The following is a 10,000-nucleotide window of genomic DNA, read 5'->3' on the forward strand; positions in this document are numbered from 1 at the left end:
GGGTGTGTACCTGCGTGGGCCGGGTATCGCCTGTACCTGCAACACAAGCACACAACAGCTGTGAATAACACACACACACACACACATACACACACACACACACACACACACACACACTGGTAAGCACACAGACACAGAGAGACACTAAAAGCCTTTGACAGTCAGATACCTATAGTATGTTGGACATGTAGAGTGTAGATGCCTGGATCCAGGTCAATATCAACACTTCTGGGGCCTCCCGGGTGGTCTAGGGCACTGCATCACAGTGCTAGCTGTGCCACCAGAGACTCTGGGTTCGAGCCCAGGCTCTGTCGCAGCCGGCCGCGACCGGGAGGTCCATGGGGCGACGCACAATTGGCCTAGCGTCGTCTGGGTTAGGCCGGTAGGGATATCCTTGTCTCATTGCGCATGAGACAAGATAGCAACTACTAACAATTGGATACCACGAAATTGGGGAGAAAAGTGGGTAAAAATGCTTTAAAAAAAAAAAAATCATCACTTCTAATCATGAATCAGATGAGGAAGCAAACCAGCCGGTTTCCATTGTAACACACCATACTCCACTACTAACCCCATAACACAACAACAGGCAGGGTGTGTGTGTGTGTGTGTGTGTGTGTGTGTGTGTGTGTGTGTGTGTGTGTGTGTGTGTGTGTGTGTGTGTGTGTGTGTGTGTGTGTGTGTGTGTGTGTGTGAGACAGTGAGGTGTGAGGCTGGTCCTTCCAGACTAGTAATGATACTGGACTAACAGGCTCTAGTCCACTGAGAGTTATTCACCGGACACACCGACGCACGAACACACACACACACACACACACACACACACACACACACACACACACACACACACACACACACACACATACCCCTACATCTAACGAGTGTCCAGGAGCAGTGGTGATTAGAGATGCTGGAATAGAGACAGCCATTATACCCTCCACTTAGCCAGCCAAGTCACACACGGACACACCGGTTGGTCGAGACACACCCCGTCACTTACCACACAACACACGCATCATAACATGTGTATGTGACCAATAGCATTTGATTTGATTTGGCATATCGTTACAGTGGCAAATGTGTCTGTATTCGCACAGCATCGCCATGTCAACCTACAGTAAGGCATCCTCAGCTAGCCTAACAGTGCCTTAGGAAAGTATTCAGACCCCTTCACTTTTCCACATTTTGTCACGTTACAGCCTTATTCTTTAAATCCTCAATCTACACACATTACCCCATAATGAAAGCAAAACAGTTTTATTTTTATTTTTTATATCACATTTACATAAGTATTCAAACCCTTTCCTCTGTACTTTGTTGAAGCACCTTTGGCAGCGATCAAAGCCTTCAGTCTTATGGGTATGACACTACAAGCTTGGCACACCTGTATTTGGGGAGTTTCTCCCATTCTTCTCTGCAGGTCCTCTCAAGCTCTGTCAGGCTCTCCAGAGATGTTCGATCGGGTTCAAGTCCGGGCTCAGGCTGGACCACTCAAGGACATTCAAAGACTTGTCCCAAAGCAACTCCTGCATTGTCTTGGCTGTGTGCCCCCAGTCCTGAATTTCTGACACAAAAAGTCAGAAATTACGATATAAAAATGCATCAAAATTACCTTTGATGATCTTCTTCTGTTGGCACTCCAAAAGGTCCCAGTTACATCACAAATGGTCCTTTTGTTCGATAATGTCCTTTATATCCATAAAAACTTAGTTTAGCTGGCGCGCTTCAGTCAATAATCCACCCAGTTTCCCTCCATCAAAATGCATACAAAATTAATCCTAAACGTTACTAATAAACATTTCAAAACAAGTCAAATTTGGTCACCTACAAACAAGCAATATTTCTGGCTCTCACAGACCTGTAACTTCTTCTTTAAGAGGCTCCTCTGTCCTCCACTCGTTACCTGTATTAATGGCACCTGTTTGAACTTGTTATCAGTATAAAAGACACCTGTCCACAACCTCAAACAGTCACACTCCAAACTCCACTATGGCCAAGACCAAAGAGCTGTCAAAGGACACCAGAAACAAAATTGTAGACCTGCACCAGGTTGGGAAGACTGAATCTGCAATAGGTAAGCAGCTTGGTTTGAAGAAATCAACTGTGGGAGCAATTATTAGGAAATGGAAGACATACAAGACCACTGATAATCTCCCTCGATCTGGGGCTCCACGCAAGATCTCACCCTGTGGGGTCAAAATGATCACAAGAGCAGTGAGCAAAAATCCCAGAACCACACGGGGGGACCTAGTGAATGACCTGCTGGGACCAAAGTAGCAAAGCCTACCATCAGTAACACACTACGCCGCCAGGGACTCAAATCCTTGTGAAGACTTATAGAAAACGTTTGACCTCTGTCATTGCCAACAAAGGGTATATAACAAAGTATTGAGATAAACTTTTGTTATTGACCAAATACTTATTTTCCACCATAATTTGTAAATAAATTCATTAAAAAATCCTACAATGTGATTTTCTGGAATTATTTTCTCATTTTGTCTGTCATAGTTGAAGTGTTCCTATGATGAAATTACAGGCCTCTCTCATCTTTTTAAGTGGGAGAACTTGCACAATTGGTGGCTGACTAAATACTTTTTTGCCCCACTGTATGCATATCCTAGCTTCTGGGCCTGAGTAACAGGCAGTTTACTTTGGGCACACTTTTCATCCGGACGTGAAAATACTGCCCCCTACCCAGAGAGGTTAATGAGTGGCTTCCGTCTGGCCACACTACCATCAAGGCCTGATTGGTGATGTGGTGCAGAGATGGTTGTCCATCTGGAATGTTCTCCCATCTCAACAGAGGAACTCTGGAGCTCAGTCAGAGTGACCATTTGGTTCTTGGTTACCTCCCAGACCAAGGCCCTTCTCCCCCAATTACTCAGTTTGGCCAGGCAGCCAGCTCTAGGAAGAGTCTTGGTGGTTCCAAACGTCTTCCATTTAAGAATGATGGAGGCCACTGTGTTCTTGGGGACCTTCAGAAATGTTTTGGTACCCTTTCCCAGATCTGTGCCTCGACACAATCCTGTCTCGGAGCTCTACTTCGAGTCTCATAGCAAAGGGTCTGAACACTTATATAAATACGGTGCATTTTTTATTTGCACACCTAAAAAATAAAAACTGTTTTTGTTTGGTCATCATGGGGTATTGTGTGTAAATTGCTGAGAAAAAAAATATATATTTATTCCATTTTAGAATAAGGCTGTAACGTAACAAAATGTGAAAAAAGTCAAGGAGTCTGAATAATTTCACTGTATAGGCACTGTATATAACGTAGCTGACCATCTCATCCTCAGAAACACACAGGGGCCCCAGTATTTCCTGTTTAGGCTAAGCGCTTGTTTATCGGAACGTGTGTGTGTGTTTATGTGTGTATCTGTGGGAATGGGGGTTGCTCACAAAAAGTCTCAATGACATCATACCCAAACAGCAGAAAGACAAAACATTTCAGCGAAATCCTAAATATTCCATCATTCAAATTTCTCTAAGAACAATCTCCAGGATTCCAACATTCTGGAATTGTTCCTCTGATAATCTCCCTGCTACAGTCTGGCAGCAGAGAGAGAGAGAGAGAGGAGAGAAGAGAGAGAGAGAGGGGAGAAAAGAGAGAGAGAGAGAGAGAGAGAGAGAGAGAGAGGAAGGGTGGAGAAGTCTTGTTTTAAGAAGTTGGGAATCTTGCTGTGCTTGCAGTTTGCCTGTGGCCATGTTTAGTGAGCGTTGAGGAATGTGCCTGCTCTGTGTTTCCCCCACTCTCCTTCCTTTAGGAGACAGAGGAGAGGAAAAGGTAGGTGCCTACACTACAGAAAGCTGGGCTAACTCAGATCTGCCTGACAACAGTCTTGGGCCACACACACACTCACATGCTTTCATGCAAACATGCACACTTTAACGCAAACATCCTACACAAACGTACACAAGCACTTGTGCAAACACACACAAAGACACACAAACATTTTTAGAAGTGGCCTATGGTATACAGAAATACTTATGAGGTCGGGAGAGGAAGAGCTATATTCAGTATACACACAGTATACACAGTATACACACATAGAACTACAAACACACACAGGCACATGCAAAACCACACACACAACTACACGTTGCATGCATACCAGCACACTACACACACACACACATAAAACATTCTTAGCCTCAAATCTACACACTTAAAGATATACAAATGTACGTATACAAACAGCTAAGGTCACCAGGCCTATCGGGTGTACACCGTGCGGCAGCTGAAGCACACTTGCATTGCACACAAAGCCCAAAAGCAAACCAGTCCCAACACCCACTCAGTCATACTGTCACCTGTTTAACCTGCTGAGAGAGGGAGGGAGGGAGGAGGGAGGGAGGGAGGGAGGGAGGGAGGGAGGGAGGGAGGGAGGGAGGGAGGGAGGGAGGAGGGAGGGAGGGAGGGAGGAGGAAGAGACGAGAGGGAGGGAGGGAGGGAGGGAGGGAGGGGGGAGGGAGGGAGGGAGGGAGGGAGGGAGGGAGGGAGGGAGGGAGGGAGGGAGGGAGGGAGGGAGGGAGGGAGGGGGGGAGGAGAATGAAGAGACCGAGAGGGAGGGAGGGAGGGAGGGAGGGAGGGAGGGAGGGAGGGAGGGAGGGAGGGAGGGAGGGAGGGAGGGAGGGAAAGAGGAGGGGAGAGAGAGAATGAAGAGACCGAGAGGGAGGGACAACAAGAAAAAGAAAAAGAGAGATATACATCGAGAGGGCAGGGGACAGAGGGAGAAAGAAAGAAGGGAGAGAGAAAGGAGGAGAGCAGAGAGACCTAATTCGACATCTCTCCCCCGCCTCATCTCTTTAATTCTCTCACACACCTGGGATAGTTATCCCTCTTGGAATCAGAGAATTCCCACCAGCAACCAGCCGAACTCGCAATTAAAATACAACTTTATCTAATTAGTTGTCATTTTTTTCACCCTTCCTCCCCCCTCACTTTCTCTCTCTATACCTCCTTCTCCCTCTCTTGACCTCTCTCCCTCCTTTTTTTTCTCTCTCTCCTTCATTCCCCCTCTCTCTTCTCTGTTCCACAGGGGTGTTCAGGATGCTGTAGGATGATGTGAGTGAGACTGAACTTCTAACTATTCCAACGTTTACAAGCTGAACTAATCAATGAGGACAGGATGCGTGAGACAGAAATTCCTAGTTTCCTCAACGAGCAATGGGGGGCTCGCACTCTCACATACTGAGTGTGTTTAACTTGGGGCGAAATACCGTATACTGGTAGGCTTAGGTGGTACACCGTACATACCATATACAGGGGTATTTGGAAATAGCCACAAGATGGTTTTTCAATACTGTCAAAACTAGGGTCTTCTCTAAAAGTGAATATTTGTAGCAGCTTTTTTCTGTCAACTTGTGCAATACGTTATCAGATAAACAAGATTGCGTTCTTCATTTCACCTGTCACATAATTTATCATTATGAAGCTTACCGGTAGTCCTCAGTCTGTTTACAAGTACACAACGACCAGAGACTGTAGCCTTGTGAGTCACACACTGCTGAGCAGCACGTACACCAGATGATCTAGTTACAGCATGAAATTCACAACTTGTTTTGTGCATGCAGAAAACTGAGTAGCATCTTGAGTAGCATCTTGTTTGAGTAACATCTTGTTTAACTTGTTTAACTTCATTTGCTGGCATGAGCTGTCCTGCAAATAGTTTAGGTCAAAGACTATAAAATGTTCGCAATGCACTCATTAGCCTGATTTATGGTATTTTACAAGTACTTGCTAGCATCGCTAACCTTCGGATTACAGAAGCTGTGGTTCTGGTTGAAAATAGTGCCCCTTGTGCTCAGTGCCGGTAATACCGTATATGGCACATAGTAGGTATGACATAGTAGGTATCCATCTGGATACTGCTCATGCCTAGTATTTCGACAAAAAGAAATACCCCGCCTCTCCACCTCACGGGCGCTGCGGGGGTGCGTGCTACGCCACTGCTTATAACCAGAAGTCAACTATACTGCCAAATAAATGACATCCAACTTAGGGATCCAGCTAAGCATTTGGTTTGCTAACTTACAAGCTACCAGGCTAGATGAGGCAACCTTCTTGGTTATCGGAGAGACAATCAATCATATCCTGAATCAAGATCCATGTTGCCTAAACTTTTTATTTATGATAGAGAAATGGTATGAAAATCTGGATATCGCCCAACCCTAGTGTGTGTGTAGATACACTACTGGTCAAAAGTTTTACAACACCTACTCATTCAAGGGTTTTTCTTTATTTTTCTACATTGTAGAATAATAGTGAAGACATCAAAACTATGAAATAACACATATGGAATCATGTAGTCATCCAAAAGTGTTAAAAACATTTAAATATATTTTATATTTGAGATTGAAGATTCTTCAGTAGCCACCCTTTGCCTTGATGACAGCTTTGCACACTCTTGGCATTCTCTCAACCAGCTTCACGAGGTAGTCACCTGAAATGCATTTCAATTAACAGGTATGCCTTCTTAAAAGTTAATTTGTGGAATTTCTTTCCTTCTTAATGCGTTTGAGCCAATCAGTTGTGTTGTGACAAGGTAGGGGTGGTATACAGAAGATAGCCCTATTTGGTAAAAGACCTAGTCCATATTATGGCCAGGACAGCTCAAATAAGCAAAGAGAAACGACAGTCCATCATTACTATAAGACATGAAGGTCAGTCAATCCTGAACATTTGAAGAACTTTGAACGTTTCTTCAAGGGCAGTCGCAAAAACCATCAAGTGCTATGATAAAACTGGCTCTCATGAGGACCACCACAGAGTTACCCAGAGTTACCTCTGCTGCAGAGGATAAGTTCATTAGAGTTACCAGCCTCAGAAATTGCAGCCCAAATAATTACATCACAGAGTTCAAGTAACAGACACATCTCAACATCAACTATTCAGAGGAGACTGTGTGAATCAGGCCTTCATGGTCAAATTGCTGCAAAGAAACCACTACTAAAGGACACCAATAATAAGAAGAGACTTGGTTGGGCCAAGAATCATGAGCAATGGACATTAGACCGGTGGAAATTTGTTCCAACCGCCATGTCTTTTTGAGGGTGGGTGAACAGATGATCTCCGCATGTATATTTCCCACTGTGAAGCATGGAGGAGGTGTTATGGTGTGGGGGTGCTTTGCTGGTGATACTGTCAGTGATTTATTTAGAATTCAAGGCAGACTTAACCAGCATGGCTACCACAGCATTCTGCAGCGATACGCCATCCCATCTGGTTTGCACTTAGTGGGACTATTTTTTATTTATTTTTATTTTTTTACCTTTATTTAACTAGGCAAGTCAGTTAAGAACAAATTCTTATTTTCAATGACGGCCTAGGAACAGTGGGTTAACTGCCTGTTCAGGGGCAGAACGACAGAATGACCTTGTCAGCTCAGGGGTTTGAACTTGCAATCTTCCAGTTTCTAGTCCATCGCTCTAACCACTAGGCTACCCTGCCGCCCCTTCAACAGGACAATGACCCACACACCTCCAGGCTGTGTAAGAGCTATTTGACCAAGAAGCAAGAGTGATGGAGTGCGGCATCAGATGACCTGGCCTCCAAAATCCACCGACCTCGACCAAATTGAGACAGCTTGGGATGAGTCGGACCGCAGAGTGAAGGAAAAGCAGCCAACAAATGCTCATTATATGTGGAATGAGTAGGTGTTCTAAAACTTTTGACCGGTAGTGTATATCGCTATGCTTTTTGTGTGTGTGTGTGTGTGTGTGTGTGTGTGTGTGTCTGTGTGTGTGTGTGTGTGTGTATCTATGCCTATGTAGGTTTGTCGATGACTCTCTTTCTGTCTGTGTGTGTGTGTGTGTCAGATGTGGATACAGTTATTTATTTAGTAAGCTCCCCCTCCCCCACTAGGCCTGGTTGCAAGGACACCTGCTTAGGGCATGTGCAAAGGCATGACCGGTCTGTCCTGACCTCTCACCCCTGGCAGAGCGACCTTTGTGACCCGAGGCTTTCATCTGATGACCACTCCCCCTGACCTCTCACCTCTGATCTGCTGCTACGACCAATAAAGGCTCTGGCTTGCTGACGTGTGTGTGTGTGTGTGTGTGTGTGTGTGTGTGTGTGTGTGTGTGTGTCATGTCTTCTCTAGTGATGGCTCTAAAAGCCCTCCTGTATGGTGGAAGGGGCTTGTTGCTGCTCTGTGCTGCTGCTAGAAAGGGGAGATCTAACTGAAAGCATTTCTCAAAATAGAGTTTCTACACACATGATACAAGAGAAAGCACACACACACACCCACACACACACAGAGAAGTGGTGCGCGGGTCAGCTGTTTGTTCACCCGCACAGCAATTGATCATAACCCATCCACAACCGTACGACCATATGTGATAAAGTGAAAATCTGAGGCCTGCACACTCTAAGCAGCTACTATAGAAGATACGCTACAGTCAGAAACAGAGGAACGATCTCTTGACAGGGGGTTCAGGATTTTTCTGCCTGATTTAGATACGTTTCTCCTTATAATATTCAACATTTTGGTAGGTTACTTGCTAGTCAACTTTTCTATAATTAGATACATGCAGCTGCTCTTCTGTCATTATATGTTGCCCTAGAAGACTAAATAAACCATTGCTCACCAGAATGTCATAAATCGATAGAATGAATGCTTCAATCTAGTTGACATCGGTGAAGCTCTGTCATCTCCGGTTTAGGGACCGGGGAGAAAATGCAATAACAAAAAAAACAAAAAATGTGAAAGATTTTCTGTGCAAAAGTTCCAAATGACATCAGTTTGACCAGTTGTAAGGAAAGAGAAAGCTGTGAAAACGACCCAACATGTTTCTGATCAAATTTAAGTTCGGCTTGGATGCATATTTTCTGTGGTTGGAATACTATCATCTTGTATGATGCTGATAAAGATAGCACCACTGCAGAAGGTCCCTAACTGGGCATATGCATTCACTCAAGATACCGAAAGAAAGAAATAATTTTTGTTCCCAAGTAAAAATAAAGCCTGCATTTGGTGTATAATTCTACTGCCAGAAATGCTTAATTCTGCGTTCTGCATCTGAGTTAATATTAAGACTATGTGAGAGGTTATAAGACGAGTATCCAGATTTCATTTTCCATTTAACCCATCTGAACAGTAGACTACAGTTCCCTTGATGTGCCATAGGTCTATTTGAAGTCCCCTTCTTGTGACTGTTGAATTTGCATAGCACCTCACAATCATCACACATCACATAGCTGGCACTGCTATCATCCTCTGCTACCACTTAACCAAATCTTTTCCAAACATGACTTTTCTGGCTCTCCCTTCTCTTTACTTTCAATTCTCCATTTCGCAGCTTTTGTCTTGTTGAATTCTAATCCTACATTGTTCTTTTTGCCTTCGTGGATCGATGTAAACTTTTTTTTACCCGTTCCCAAAAGCACTTGGCATCTAGGGTATTTGGCGTGTAGGGTATTTGGTGTGTAGGGTATTTGGCGTGTAGGGTATTTGGCTTGTAGGGTATTTGATGTGTAGGGAACTTGGCGTTTAGGGTATTTGGCGTGTAGGGAACTTGGCATTTAGGGTATTTGATGTGTAGGGAACTTGGCGTTTAGGGTATTTGGCGTGTAGGGAACTTGGCGTGTAGGGTATTTGATGTGTAGGGAACTTGGCGTTTAGGGTATTTGATGTGTAGGGAACTTGGCGTGTAGGGTATTTGATGTGTAGGGAACTTGGCGTTTAGGGTATTTGGTGTGTAGGGAACTTGGCGTGTAGGGTATTTGGCGAGTACAGTTAGACCCTGAAACTTAGGCTTATGCACTATTACCAGATAGCCTAAAATAATGAAAGTAAAACCTCAACGTTGCCAATAGATAGAAATTGCACAAGAATAATACATTTATGGATTTGTTTACGTATTGTTTCTCTTTCAACCCAGCAGCCACCCACCGGCTCTTTATCCACACAATATTTCATGACCCTAAACCTTCCTGGCCTGCGGATAGCTGCAGCTGCACTCAGAGTGCAGGGAGTGAATGTGTGTGTGTGTGCTTGCA

General features: G+C 44.4%; 1 long non-coding RNA gene across 1 annotated transcript in view; it reads right to left on the reverse strand.

Annotated features, from left to right (window-relative positions):
• Nucleotides 1–10,000, reverse strand: part of LOC112261037 — a 58,583-nt gene that overhangs the window by 326 nt on the left and 48,257 nt on the right. The window contains exon 4 of the long non-coding RNA XR_006084276.1: nt 1–36. This exon is cut by the window's left edge and continues 326 nt beyond it. This is a non-coding gene — a long non-coding RNA (uncharacterized LOC112261037). The remainder of the gene's footprint in view (nt 37–10,000) is intronic.

The sequence above is a fragment of the Oncorhynchus tshawytscha genome, linkage group LG10 (assembly GCF_018296145.1).
Source record: "Oncorhynchus tshawytscha isolate Ot180627B linkage group LG10, Otsh_v2.0, whole genome shotgun sequence".
Lineage (NCBI taxonomy): Eukaryota > Metazoa > Chordata > Actinopteri > Salmoniformes > Salmonidae > Oncorhynchus > Oncorhynchus tshawytscha.